Consider the following 10,399-nt stretch of genomic DNA (forward strand, 5'->3'; position numbering starts at 1 on the left):
TCTCAACCTTGTTTTTAAGCTTAACCAACCATGGGATAAGTTGTAAGCATTAGGACATAGGTATGAGATGTGTTGGACACAAGTTGCATAGGTTTAAACAAGTTTTTGATGAACATAAAAACAAACAGAAAGTTTATGGACTATTTCGGGGCATTTCCAGGTCTGATTTCTCCAAGGAGAAGTCTAGGAATCGAACCCCATGATTATACAAGCAAGTAGGAAAAAGAATCGAGTGAATCGGATAAGAATTGAGTGAGTTATGCTCATTTTCGTGAAGGGGTGTCAATCTACTCGAACCCTTGCTTTCAGCTACGGTTTGGTGGATGTTTTGTGAGTTTTTAGGGTTGCAAAAGTGGTAGGGGGCTGGTTATAAGTGGTATTTATAGGGGGAAGGATTAGGGTTTCAATGGGTTGGGCTTTGGAAGTGTTTAGAAGGGGTTACACCTTGAAACTAGCCCACAAAACCCAACTATATGGGCTGAATTTTGCTGAATTGGGGCTGCCATATTTCTTTATTTTTTTATTTTTTAAAACATTATAATGAGTAATTTTGTTAGTTAAGTTGTGTAATAATGTGCAACAATGTTTCCCCTAACTTGTAACAAGGTGAAATATGAAATAAAACATGATTTAACTAGGTAAAAAGTGTAATGTACAAGTTTTATTTACGAAGCAAGTTCCGTATTTTACAACGACTACAATGAAAGAATGGTTATAAGAACACAAGATTTCCAAATTTAGAATTTCACGTAAGGTTTCTAAATGTAGGAAGTTTGAAAACGCAGGGCGTTACACCACGGGGGCGTGTCCATTGTTATCTTGACTTAATGGATACTTTGGTAGGTGTTCAATAAGGCATACAGTTCGTGGGACCTGTTGCCTTTCTTATGGGGACAAGCCCAATAAACTGGGGACAAGCCCAATAATCTATTACGAACCACAACTCATTCCGGGTTTACGAACGAATACAAATACAAAAACAATTGGTCACTTGGTTTTGACTTATCTTTCATGTACCCTTTGATGATTTCAAAAAAAATTGTAAATAATCGGTTTAAATATTAAGACAATACGATATATTGGGTCGTCCTTCGTGAGCTTATTGAGCTTGGTCCAAGTCAAGGAAATGGTTGAAAGGAAATTTTGTCCCTGGATAGCCCTTCCGTATGCACTTATGGGCTTCAAATGTTCTCTCATTCTAGAGAATAAGCAGAAAAAACATTTCTGTTCATTATGAACAATCTCTAACCTGACCACGAGGCCGTGCCAAGGAGACACGAGGCATGAGTTGTGTAGTTTTTCTCGTGTACCTTCGACTCATTGGCTATTCAGCGACCCCTTATACCGTCGGGAAAGGATGGAAATAAATCCAATCCCACTGCGAAAAGGACAATACCACTCATGACCTAGAACAAGGTTCGAGCAATCTCGTTTTCGTCTCACTCCGAGGAAAGATGGATCTATCTGTATGTGTATCGAAATCTTGGGTTTTAATAATGTGAACACATCCCACCACGGGGGCATGCCTAGATCAACACGGGGCGTGGTCAACGCAAAGATACTCGGAATCTTGCAAAATCTTGATAGTGCAGATACGATGCTAACCACGGGGCCATGCCCACTAGACACGGGGCCGTGTGGGACACTCTGCTGACACTTGCATTTAATGAAAGAAGATAAAAGGCTGGCCACGGGGGCGTGCCCGCTGGACACGGGGCCATGGCCAGAGCACTGTGCAGGCTATAAATATGGGTGCTTGGCTCACTTCAAAGGCATCACTTGGAAAACCACTACTCTCCCACTTTGCCACCACTCCACCACCACTACAATACCAACACCCACCACCATCTTCCATCATCCATCTTTAGAGTGTGTAGTAGTCACGGGATCCAAGATTGATCGTAAGGGTTCTTTCCAATCAAAGGCCATGTTTGGTTAAGCTTCTTACATCACTTGGTGAAGAAAAGTCTTTTGTGTATTACTTTTGATTTTTAATCTTTAGGCACTTTTTATTTGGTTTTGTATTAATGACTTTAATAACTAGTTTCTTATGTTGAAGGTGAATTCTTCCTATCATTTTTCCGTGGTGTCTTGGCGTTACTTTACTATCTATATAAAGTAAAAGATTACGTCATTCATGTTTTTACGGTCTATATAAAATCATGTTGACTACCTGGTCGGGGGTTAGGGGAATGGTTTGGTAAGGTTCTTGCGTTGTTCAGTGTATAGATCCTGCAAGGAACTGGTTCAAGCTTACTAGGACCTCCTTCAATACCCACTGGTATTGCATGGCGGGGTGCGAATAGCTTGAACCCCTCAAATTCAAACTACTATTAATGCATTAAACCGACGTCTTGGGATTGTATCCTTGCTGACTCAAACCACTTAGCCGAGGGTAACGTCACCTTCAAAAGAGGGGCCTACCACTTTTTGCATTAATAACTTAATTAATTATCTTTCAATATTCCGACCCTTTGGGATTGTATCCCTGCTGACTCAAACCACTGGGTTGAGGGTAACGTCACCTTCAAAAGAGGGGCCTACTAGTATAACTAAGATAATCTCTTAAAAAGTCCGAAAGTGCGAAAATCATCAAAGGTTACATTAAAGACGAGTCGGATCCAAGTGATTCATCTTGTCTATCTGTCTTTATTTTATTTATTTCTGCATTTTTAGTTTTTATTTTTCATATTTCAAAACTTTTCTCAAAAAAATTTAGATTGATTACACGTTGAGGATAAACCTGTACTAAAATCTCTTGTGTCCTTGGACGACCTCGGTATCTTACCAACGCTATACTACGCTCACGATGGATGTACTTGCCCAAGTGTGTGTTTAGTGTTAGTAGAATATCGAGTTTTATAAATTTAAAACTTGACTAATGTGTAAAATGGGCTTAAAATATCAATAAAAACATATAACGCTTTGCACACACCAGCGCCCCCTTTGAAACACACACTCGGTCGGGGGGGGGGAGTTGCAGACAAAAGCTCATGGCAAGTGTCTACAAGGGAGAAACGAGCCCCTTGAGTTAGACCCCAACAACATGGACGATGCTGCAGGTGATCATAGGTCGGATTGTAAGACCCATAGTTTCGCTCTACATCGTCAAAGTCACCAACTTCATCCCTAAACTCATCATGTTGGCGATCGCCACCCTGATGAACAGGGGACACACGCCGAACATTGGTTTCTGGGGCATCGCTACAGGTGTTGAGCTCAATTTCTTCAACTTCTTCTACATCCTCTCCCTCAAACTCAAGTGCTTCTCTCTTAAAGGCCTTAATATTTGGGTTCTCCTTCTACGATGCACACGGTGTGGGATCCACAACTGTTACATGAGTTTCTTCGGTAGTTGGCTTCTCAAGGCTGAACTCCTTAGACAACAGAGGTCCCCCGCTCCCGTCCTGGATTTGTTTCCCCTTATCAGTGGTGTTGGTACTTGGCGGGATGTCCATAGGTTGCGGCGGGACGTCACTAGCCCGAGATCCCCCACCACTTTTCTTTCGTCCACCTTGATCTGTGTAACAAACTACATAAATAAGCATGAACGCAACCTTAAAAGAGGGACATAATGGAATCGAATAATAATGGAGATGAAAAAACCTAGAGAAGTAATATAAGTATCGGCAAGTGTAACGGTTCGTAAAAACCGTGTCCAATGATGTGTTGACACGTGTACTAAACCCTAATAAAGTCAAACGTTGACTATGAGGGACTAATTTCGTCAAAAAAATGAAAACTATATTTTTGGTAGGACTAAAAGAGTCAACATTCTGAAACTAAGCCTCTGAATTACCTTACACGGTATTCGTATTCTCATATTAAGCCACTTGTTGGATAAGCGAAACAATTTGCGTAATTGATTGAAAGATTGCGCGGCGAAGGGTTAAAAGCATCAATGATGTGCAAAAATGCAACATATAAATTACATCAATCGTGGTATAAAACTAACCATTTTTTAGTTTTAATGTTGGAAAAAGTGTGATTTTGTCTTCCTTCTGTAATTTCAGGATTAAATGAGCTCAAATGAACAAAAGAAGCAAAAAGACAGCTAAATCTAACATAAATACAAGAAAAGGAACAAATGTGGCATGTCCAACCTCCCAACAGCATCTTCCCAAGCAAAACAAAGAAGACAGGAGACTGAACATGCCCCGTGCTCAGTGAGCACGGGGCCGTGCCCAAGTGACAGCAGAAAAGACAAAGTGATAGAAGCTTCTATTGCCCACCACGGGGCCGTGCCCAGCGGACATGGGGGCATGGTTAACTGCTGCAGACGCATTAAATGAAATTGTGAATTGCAATTAATAAAGAAAGAAAGAATAGGATGGACACGGGGCCGTGCCCAGTGGACACGGGCCGTTCCCGAGCTTCTGTTCAACATATAAATAGGAGTGTTTGGAGCTCTTGCAACTCATCCCTTGGCACACCACCTCTCTCACACTTCACCCACCACCCACCACCATCATAACACCATCATCCACCACCATCATCCATTGTCCATCATAGAGTGTGTGAGTCGTCTCGGGATCCAAGATTGATCGTAATAGTTCTTGACAATCAAAGGCCATGTTTGCCTAAGCCTCTTACATCACTTGGTGAAGACAAGTGTTTAGTGTAATACTTTTTATTTTTAATCTTTTGCACTTTTTAATTGGTTTTTTATTAATGACTTTAATTACTAGTTTCTTATGTTGAAGGTGATTCTTCCTTATCGTTTGTCCGTGGTGTCTTGGCATTATTTTATTGTCAATATAAATTAAAAGATTTTCACCATTCATATCTCCACGGTCTATATGGAGGTATGTTGGCTACCTGGTCGGGGGTTAAGGGAATGGTTTGGTAACAGTCTTGCCATTGTTCAGTGTGTAGATCCTGCAAAGGACCAGGGTCAAATTTAGTAGGACCTCCTTCAATACCCAACGGTATTGGATGGCGGGGGTCCAAACTCTTTGATCCCCTCATAAGTTAAACTACTATTAAAACTCTAACCCGGCTACTTAGGACTGTATCCCTGCTTACTCAGATTACTTAGCCGAGGGTAACGTCGCCTTCAAAAGAGGGGCCTACTACATTATGCATTAATAACTTAATTAATTATCTTTCAATAATCCGACCCTTTAGGATTGTATCCTTGCTGACTCAAACTGCTGGGTTGAGGGTAACGTCGCCTTCAAAAGAGGGGCCTACTACAATAACTAAGATAATCTCTTATACAAGTGCAAAAGTGCGAAAATAATCAAAGGTTACACTACACACGAGTCGGATCCAAGTGATTCATCTTGTCTATCTGTTTCTACTTTTATTTTACTTTTCAGCATTTTAGTTAGTTTTATTTTCTTAGTTAAAAATATTTTTCTAACTTTTTGGTTTGATTAGATGTTAAGGATAAACCGGTACTAAAAGCTCTTGTGTCCTTGGACGACCTCGGTATCTTACCAACACTATACTACGTCCACGATGGGTGCAGTTGCCCATATGTGTGTTTAGTGTGAATATCGTGTTTATAAATTTAAAACTTGGCTAAAAAGTGTAAAAATGGCTTAAAATACATACCTAAAACATATTACACTTAATGCACATCAAGTTTTTGGCGCCGTTGCCGGGGACAGGGGATTTTAAGAAAGTTAGGAATCAACGGCCTAATCATTTTTTCTATTTTCTTTTTATTTTTTTATGATTTTCTTAATTTTTCAGTTTCTGCAGAGCTCAGCAAGGGCCGTGCCTGGTCGGACACGGGTCGTGCCCAGCAGTATCACTGGCAGTTTTTATTTTCCGAATTACAGAGAGCTGAGCACAGGTCCGTGTCGGTGCAACACGGGGCCGTGTCCAACTTTCCAGCAACAAGGATCCGGAAAACAATCAATGTATCTCCGACCACGGGTCGTGTTCACTGAGCACGGGGCCGTGGTGAACTTCCTGACCAACATTCTTTTCTGTTTTTATTGCAGGACTTGGGACCAGACACTACATCTGAACTTTCTACGTAGTGTATGAGCTCCAGTTATGGTAGAGACATAAAAGAACCTCTAGAAGAACCCGAACGCTTTCTCAGAAAAAGACTTAAAGCTAAAAACCAAGAGAAGGTTCCAGGGGACCCACTTCCAATGGCGGACCAACGTACCCTCATGGATTACCTACGACCCACCGTAGGTAATCTCGGTGCCGCTATCAATGCACCGAATGTTGAAGCCAACAACTTCGAACTTCGGCTACATTTGATACAAATGCTTCAAAACTCCGCAACCTTCCATGGGCTTGCAGACGAGGATCCCCATCTACATATTACTAATTTCTTAGAAATATGTGATACCTTTCGGATCAATGGGGCATCAAATGACGCCATCCGCCTTCGAATGTTTCCCTCCAAGTTGGTTCGGTAAACACCTGGGATGAACTAGCCCAAAAGTTTCTATATAAGTATTTCCCTCCCGCTAAAAAAGCTAAATTAGTGACTGAAATTAATACATATTCACAAGAGGATGAGGAATCCTTATATGAAACTAGGGAAAGGTTCAAGGAGTTATTGCGAAAGTGTCCTCACCACGGTCTTGCGGTATGGCAACAAGTATCCACTTTCTACAATGGGTTGTTGCCACACACTAGACAAACACTTGACTCTAGCTCCGGGGGACTTTTAGGTAATCGCCGCCCACATGAAATATACAATCAAATTGAGAAAATTACTCAAACCAATTTTCAGTGGCACACTCCCCGAGGAAAAAAATCTATTGCCCCAGGCGCCCATAAGGTTGATGAAAGCACTTCTTTACAAGCCCAAATCGAGGCCCTCTCTTCAAAAATCAAAAAGTTAGAAATGACAAAAACGGTCTCGGTTATGGCTTGTGAAGGGTGTGGTGGGCCACATGAAAATTGGAGTTGTATGAAAGAAACAGATGATTAACCAGAATCGGTAAACTACATTGATAATAGACCTAGGCCGTCGGGTCCTCCAATGGGTACCTACAACCAAGGATGGCATAACAACCCTAACCTTGGTTGGAGAGAACCCGGCAATAGTAGCAACCAACAAAACCTAAACCAACGAACAAACTTTCAACAACCAAGAAATGAGTCACAAAATTTCCCTCAACAACAAGGTGGACGAGAAAGGCTTGAAGATACTGTATCTCGCCTCATCTCCGACACTGAAAAGAAAAACTTGGATCAATTTCAACAATTGGAATCGAATTTTAGAAATCAACAAGCTAGTATACAAAACATTGAAAAACAAATAAATCAATTAGCTCAAAATTTCTCCGAGAGACCACAAGGCGCGTTACCAAGTAATACCGAAACAAACCCTAAAGCACAAGTCCATCTCATAACATTAAGAAACCGTACCGTGGATCCCGAAGAAGCTTCGCCACCACCAAATGAGGAAAGCACAACACCGCCCCAACAAGAGAAGGCTTCTCCTCTACTTCAAGAGCCTACCAAGGCTCCTCTGGTTCCATACCCCGGTAGGTTAATTCGTCAAAAGACCAATGAGCAATTCACAAAATTCGAAAGTCTACTAAAACAATTGCATGTTAATATTCCTTTTATCGAAGTCCTGACTCAAATGCCTAAATACTCAAAATTCATGAGGGGCTTCCTCACTTATAAAAGGAAAATTGAATCATAACAATTAGTTAACCTAGGCGAAGAATGCTCCGCCGTCGTACTCAACAAACTCCCACAAAAGAAGATTGATCCCAGAAGCTTCACAATTCCTTGCTCGATCGGGGAATCCCGCGTTCGAAATGCACTAGCCAACCTTGGGGCTAGCATTAACCTCATGCCCGCATCAATGTTTAAACGACTCGGCATAGTAAAAACGAGCCCTACCAAGATGAGTATACAACTTGCCGACAGATCTGTCAAATACCCTCAAGGTGTCGCTGAAAATTTATTGGTCAAAGTCGACAACTTCGTCTACCCGGCCGACTTTGTCATACTAGATATCAAAGAAGACACCAAATTCCCCCTCATACTAGGGAGGCCATTTCTTGCTACCGCGCAAGCAGTAGTAGACATGAATGACGGAACACTCACTCTGAAGTATGGGGATAAGGAAGTGAAGTTTGGGGTTGGGAAGAGAGTAGAGGACGATGACCTGGTCAATTACATGAAGGTTATTGATTCGAGTTTGGAGTTTGGATGATGCTCTCCGACGGTGCAACATGGGATGCAAAACATCCCGCTCAGAAAACATATAACCTCACTTTGGGTCTAGCCAAGGACCCTTATAAACGTGGGGCACCACGGAGGCATTCCGCGGAACTATCCTTAGTTTAATTTAATTTTAATTTGCAGGAATAAAACACACTCGGGATGGTGAAGGATAACAAGGGAAATGAGAACCATCACCCCATGCACGAAAACAGGGCCATCCGACAAAAATTTCTTCATTACAGCAAGTTCAGCACGGGCCGTGTTCGCCCAACACGACCCCGTGCTGCACAATCTGCAGAAAATGCCCAGTTCAGGGAACTGGAGACGGGCCGTGTTCACTAAACACGCCCCCGTGTCCAGGCTTCTGTTTCTCTTTTCTAAATTGTCACACCCCCAAAATCCACCTGCGGAGTATCACCGCTTGGGAGCGTGACTGACCAGCATCAAGCCACCAATCATATTGAACATGCATTTAATATTAAGTAAAATAAATGAAAACCATCCATTCAATACAAAAGGTGATCAAACAAATCATCGTTTCAAAATGTAGCGGAAGCATAGTAAATAAACCAGTAGTAGTTAACAGTTTTAAGTGTCATAATAGTTTAACAGAAAAGTCACGATCCTTGTCCACAACGACCCGCTTCTCCAGTGCAAGCTCCAAGTACCTAACGATCTGCAAGGCATGTAACAGAATGATCAACAAACTAGTTGAGCGAGTTCACAGAAGGTAAATGCGTAATAGTAAGTTCGTTTGTAACAGGTGGCTCTACTGGGCCGATTGTATGTTCTATTGGTGGTGGTGTTCCACGTTACTGGTGGTGGTGTTCCACGTTACTGGTGGTGGTGTTCCACGTTACTGGTGGTGGTGTTCCACGTTACTGGTGGTGGTGTTCCACGTTACTGGTGGTGGTGTTCCACGTTACTGGTGGTGGTGTTCCACGTTGTATAACCACTAGACTACTCGTAACTATAGGTATCCTTCACAACCGAGGATAGTAAAGTGGTAGTCTAGTCATAGTGTCAATAGAGTATCTAATCAACCTTTCAATCCCATTCCCAACACCCCGGGAATCCCATGCCTTGGTAAGAGTGTGAACTCACCTTGGTTTGCTCGGTATGCTATCTAGGTGCTCACGAATAATCAATCACGTCCTATAGTATGCATGTATATTCAATCAGTTAAGTTCGCATTGATTCGCATGCAATAAATACCACGAAGTGTGTTTAAGCAAGTATCGTCAAATAACACATAACAATTATATCGCGTTCATCCAATCATGAGTCGTATGACAGAGTCCGTTTCTAACGTAGCTACTCAGTAACACACCTTAAGGGTTATCAGATCAAACCAAAACCACATACTTAACAACATTAACAAGACTTTCATTGATTCATCATAATATTCATCATAATATTCAGATATGTATAAACATAAGCATTCAAAGTCAGACATGTAAAAGCATTCAAAGTCGGACCCTAAACTAGCAATAAAGGTTGGGCGTATGTCTTATGTAAAGGTCGATCATATGCACATTGCACAAAACTCGGACTAGTGCACAATGCCCAAACTCGGACAGTGGTGATACCCCCCTCCACAAACTCGGACCCCTTTGTGTTTCATACAAAAGTCGGACAAGGACTTGGGGCATTAAACTCGGACTAGGGGCTGCCACAATATTCACATGTTCAGGAACATACAATCACACATAATATCACATATGCAAAAGAGACCTAATTGCCTAGTGGTCTACACCCTTCAACAACCGCCAATCCTCATTGAACCAAACAATGCACATGAATTATCATTGCACTAACAGTCATGATTATTACAAATCGGCGGTTCCCATTTCCCACCCTTGTCCACCGATTTGACCCTTTCCTTATTTAAATTTGTACATAATCACAATGTAATAAGTGTGTAAAGTTACATTATTTTGATTGGACCAAAAGATGCACAATCAAGCTTTCTCATTGGACCTCCAACACCAATACATATTAAATAATCCAAGGCCATATTACTAGTTGATTAAAAGCTCCCCACATGGCCGACAATTATGTATATACTGACTTTTGATATGATTGTCCATGAAATGTGCCACTATTATTATTATTATTATTATTTTTTTATGAATATTACAACACATACACATATGATCGGACATTGCACAAGCACTAAAAGACAATAATGGCCGCCCAAACTTTTGTTAACTCACACATGATTGGACCGATCATTATC

At 41.5% G+C, this 10,399-nt stretch overlaps 1 non-coding gene across 1 annotated transcript; it reads right to left on the bottom strand.

Moving 5' to 3' along the window:
- Window positions 1–6,448: 6,448 nt before the first annotated feature.
- Window positions 6,449–6,555, bottom strand: LOC118485207. The gene has a single exon (XR_004875512.1). It is a non-coding gene; the product is annotated as a small nucleolar RNA R71 (small nucleolar RNA).
- Window positions 6,556–10,399: the final 3,844 nt, after the last annotated feature.

This window comes from Helianthus annuus, chromosome 12 (genome assembly GCF_002127325.2).
Source record: "Helianthus annuus cultivar XRQ/B chromosome 12, HanXRQr2.0-SUNRISE, whole genome shotgun sequence".
Lineage (NCBI taxonomy): Eukaryota > Viridiplantae > Streptophyta > Magnoliopsida > Asterales > Asteraceae > Helianthus > Helianthus annuus.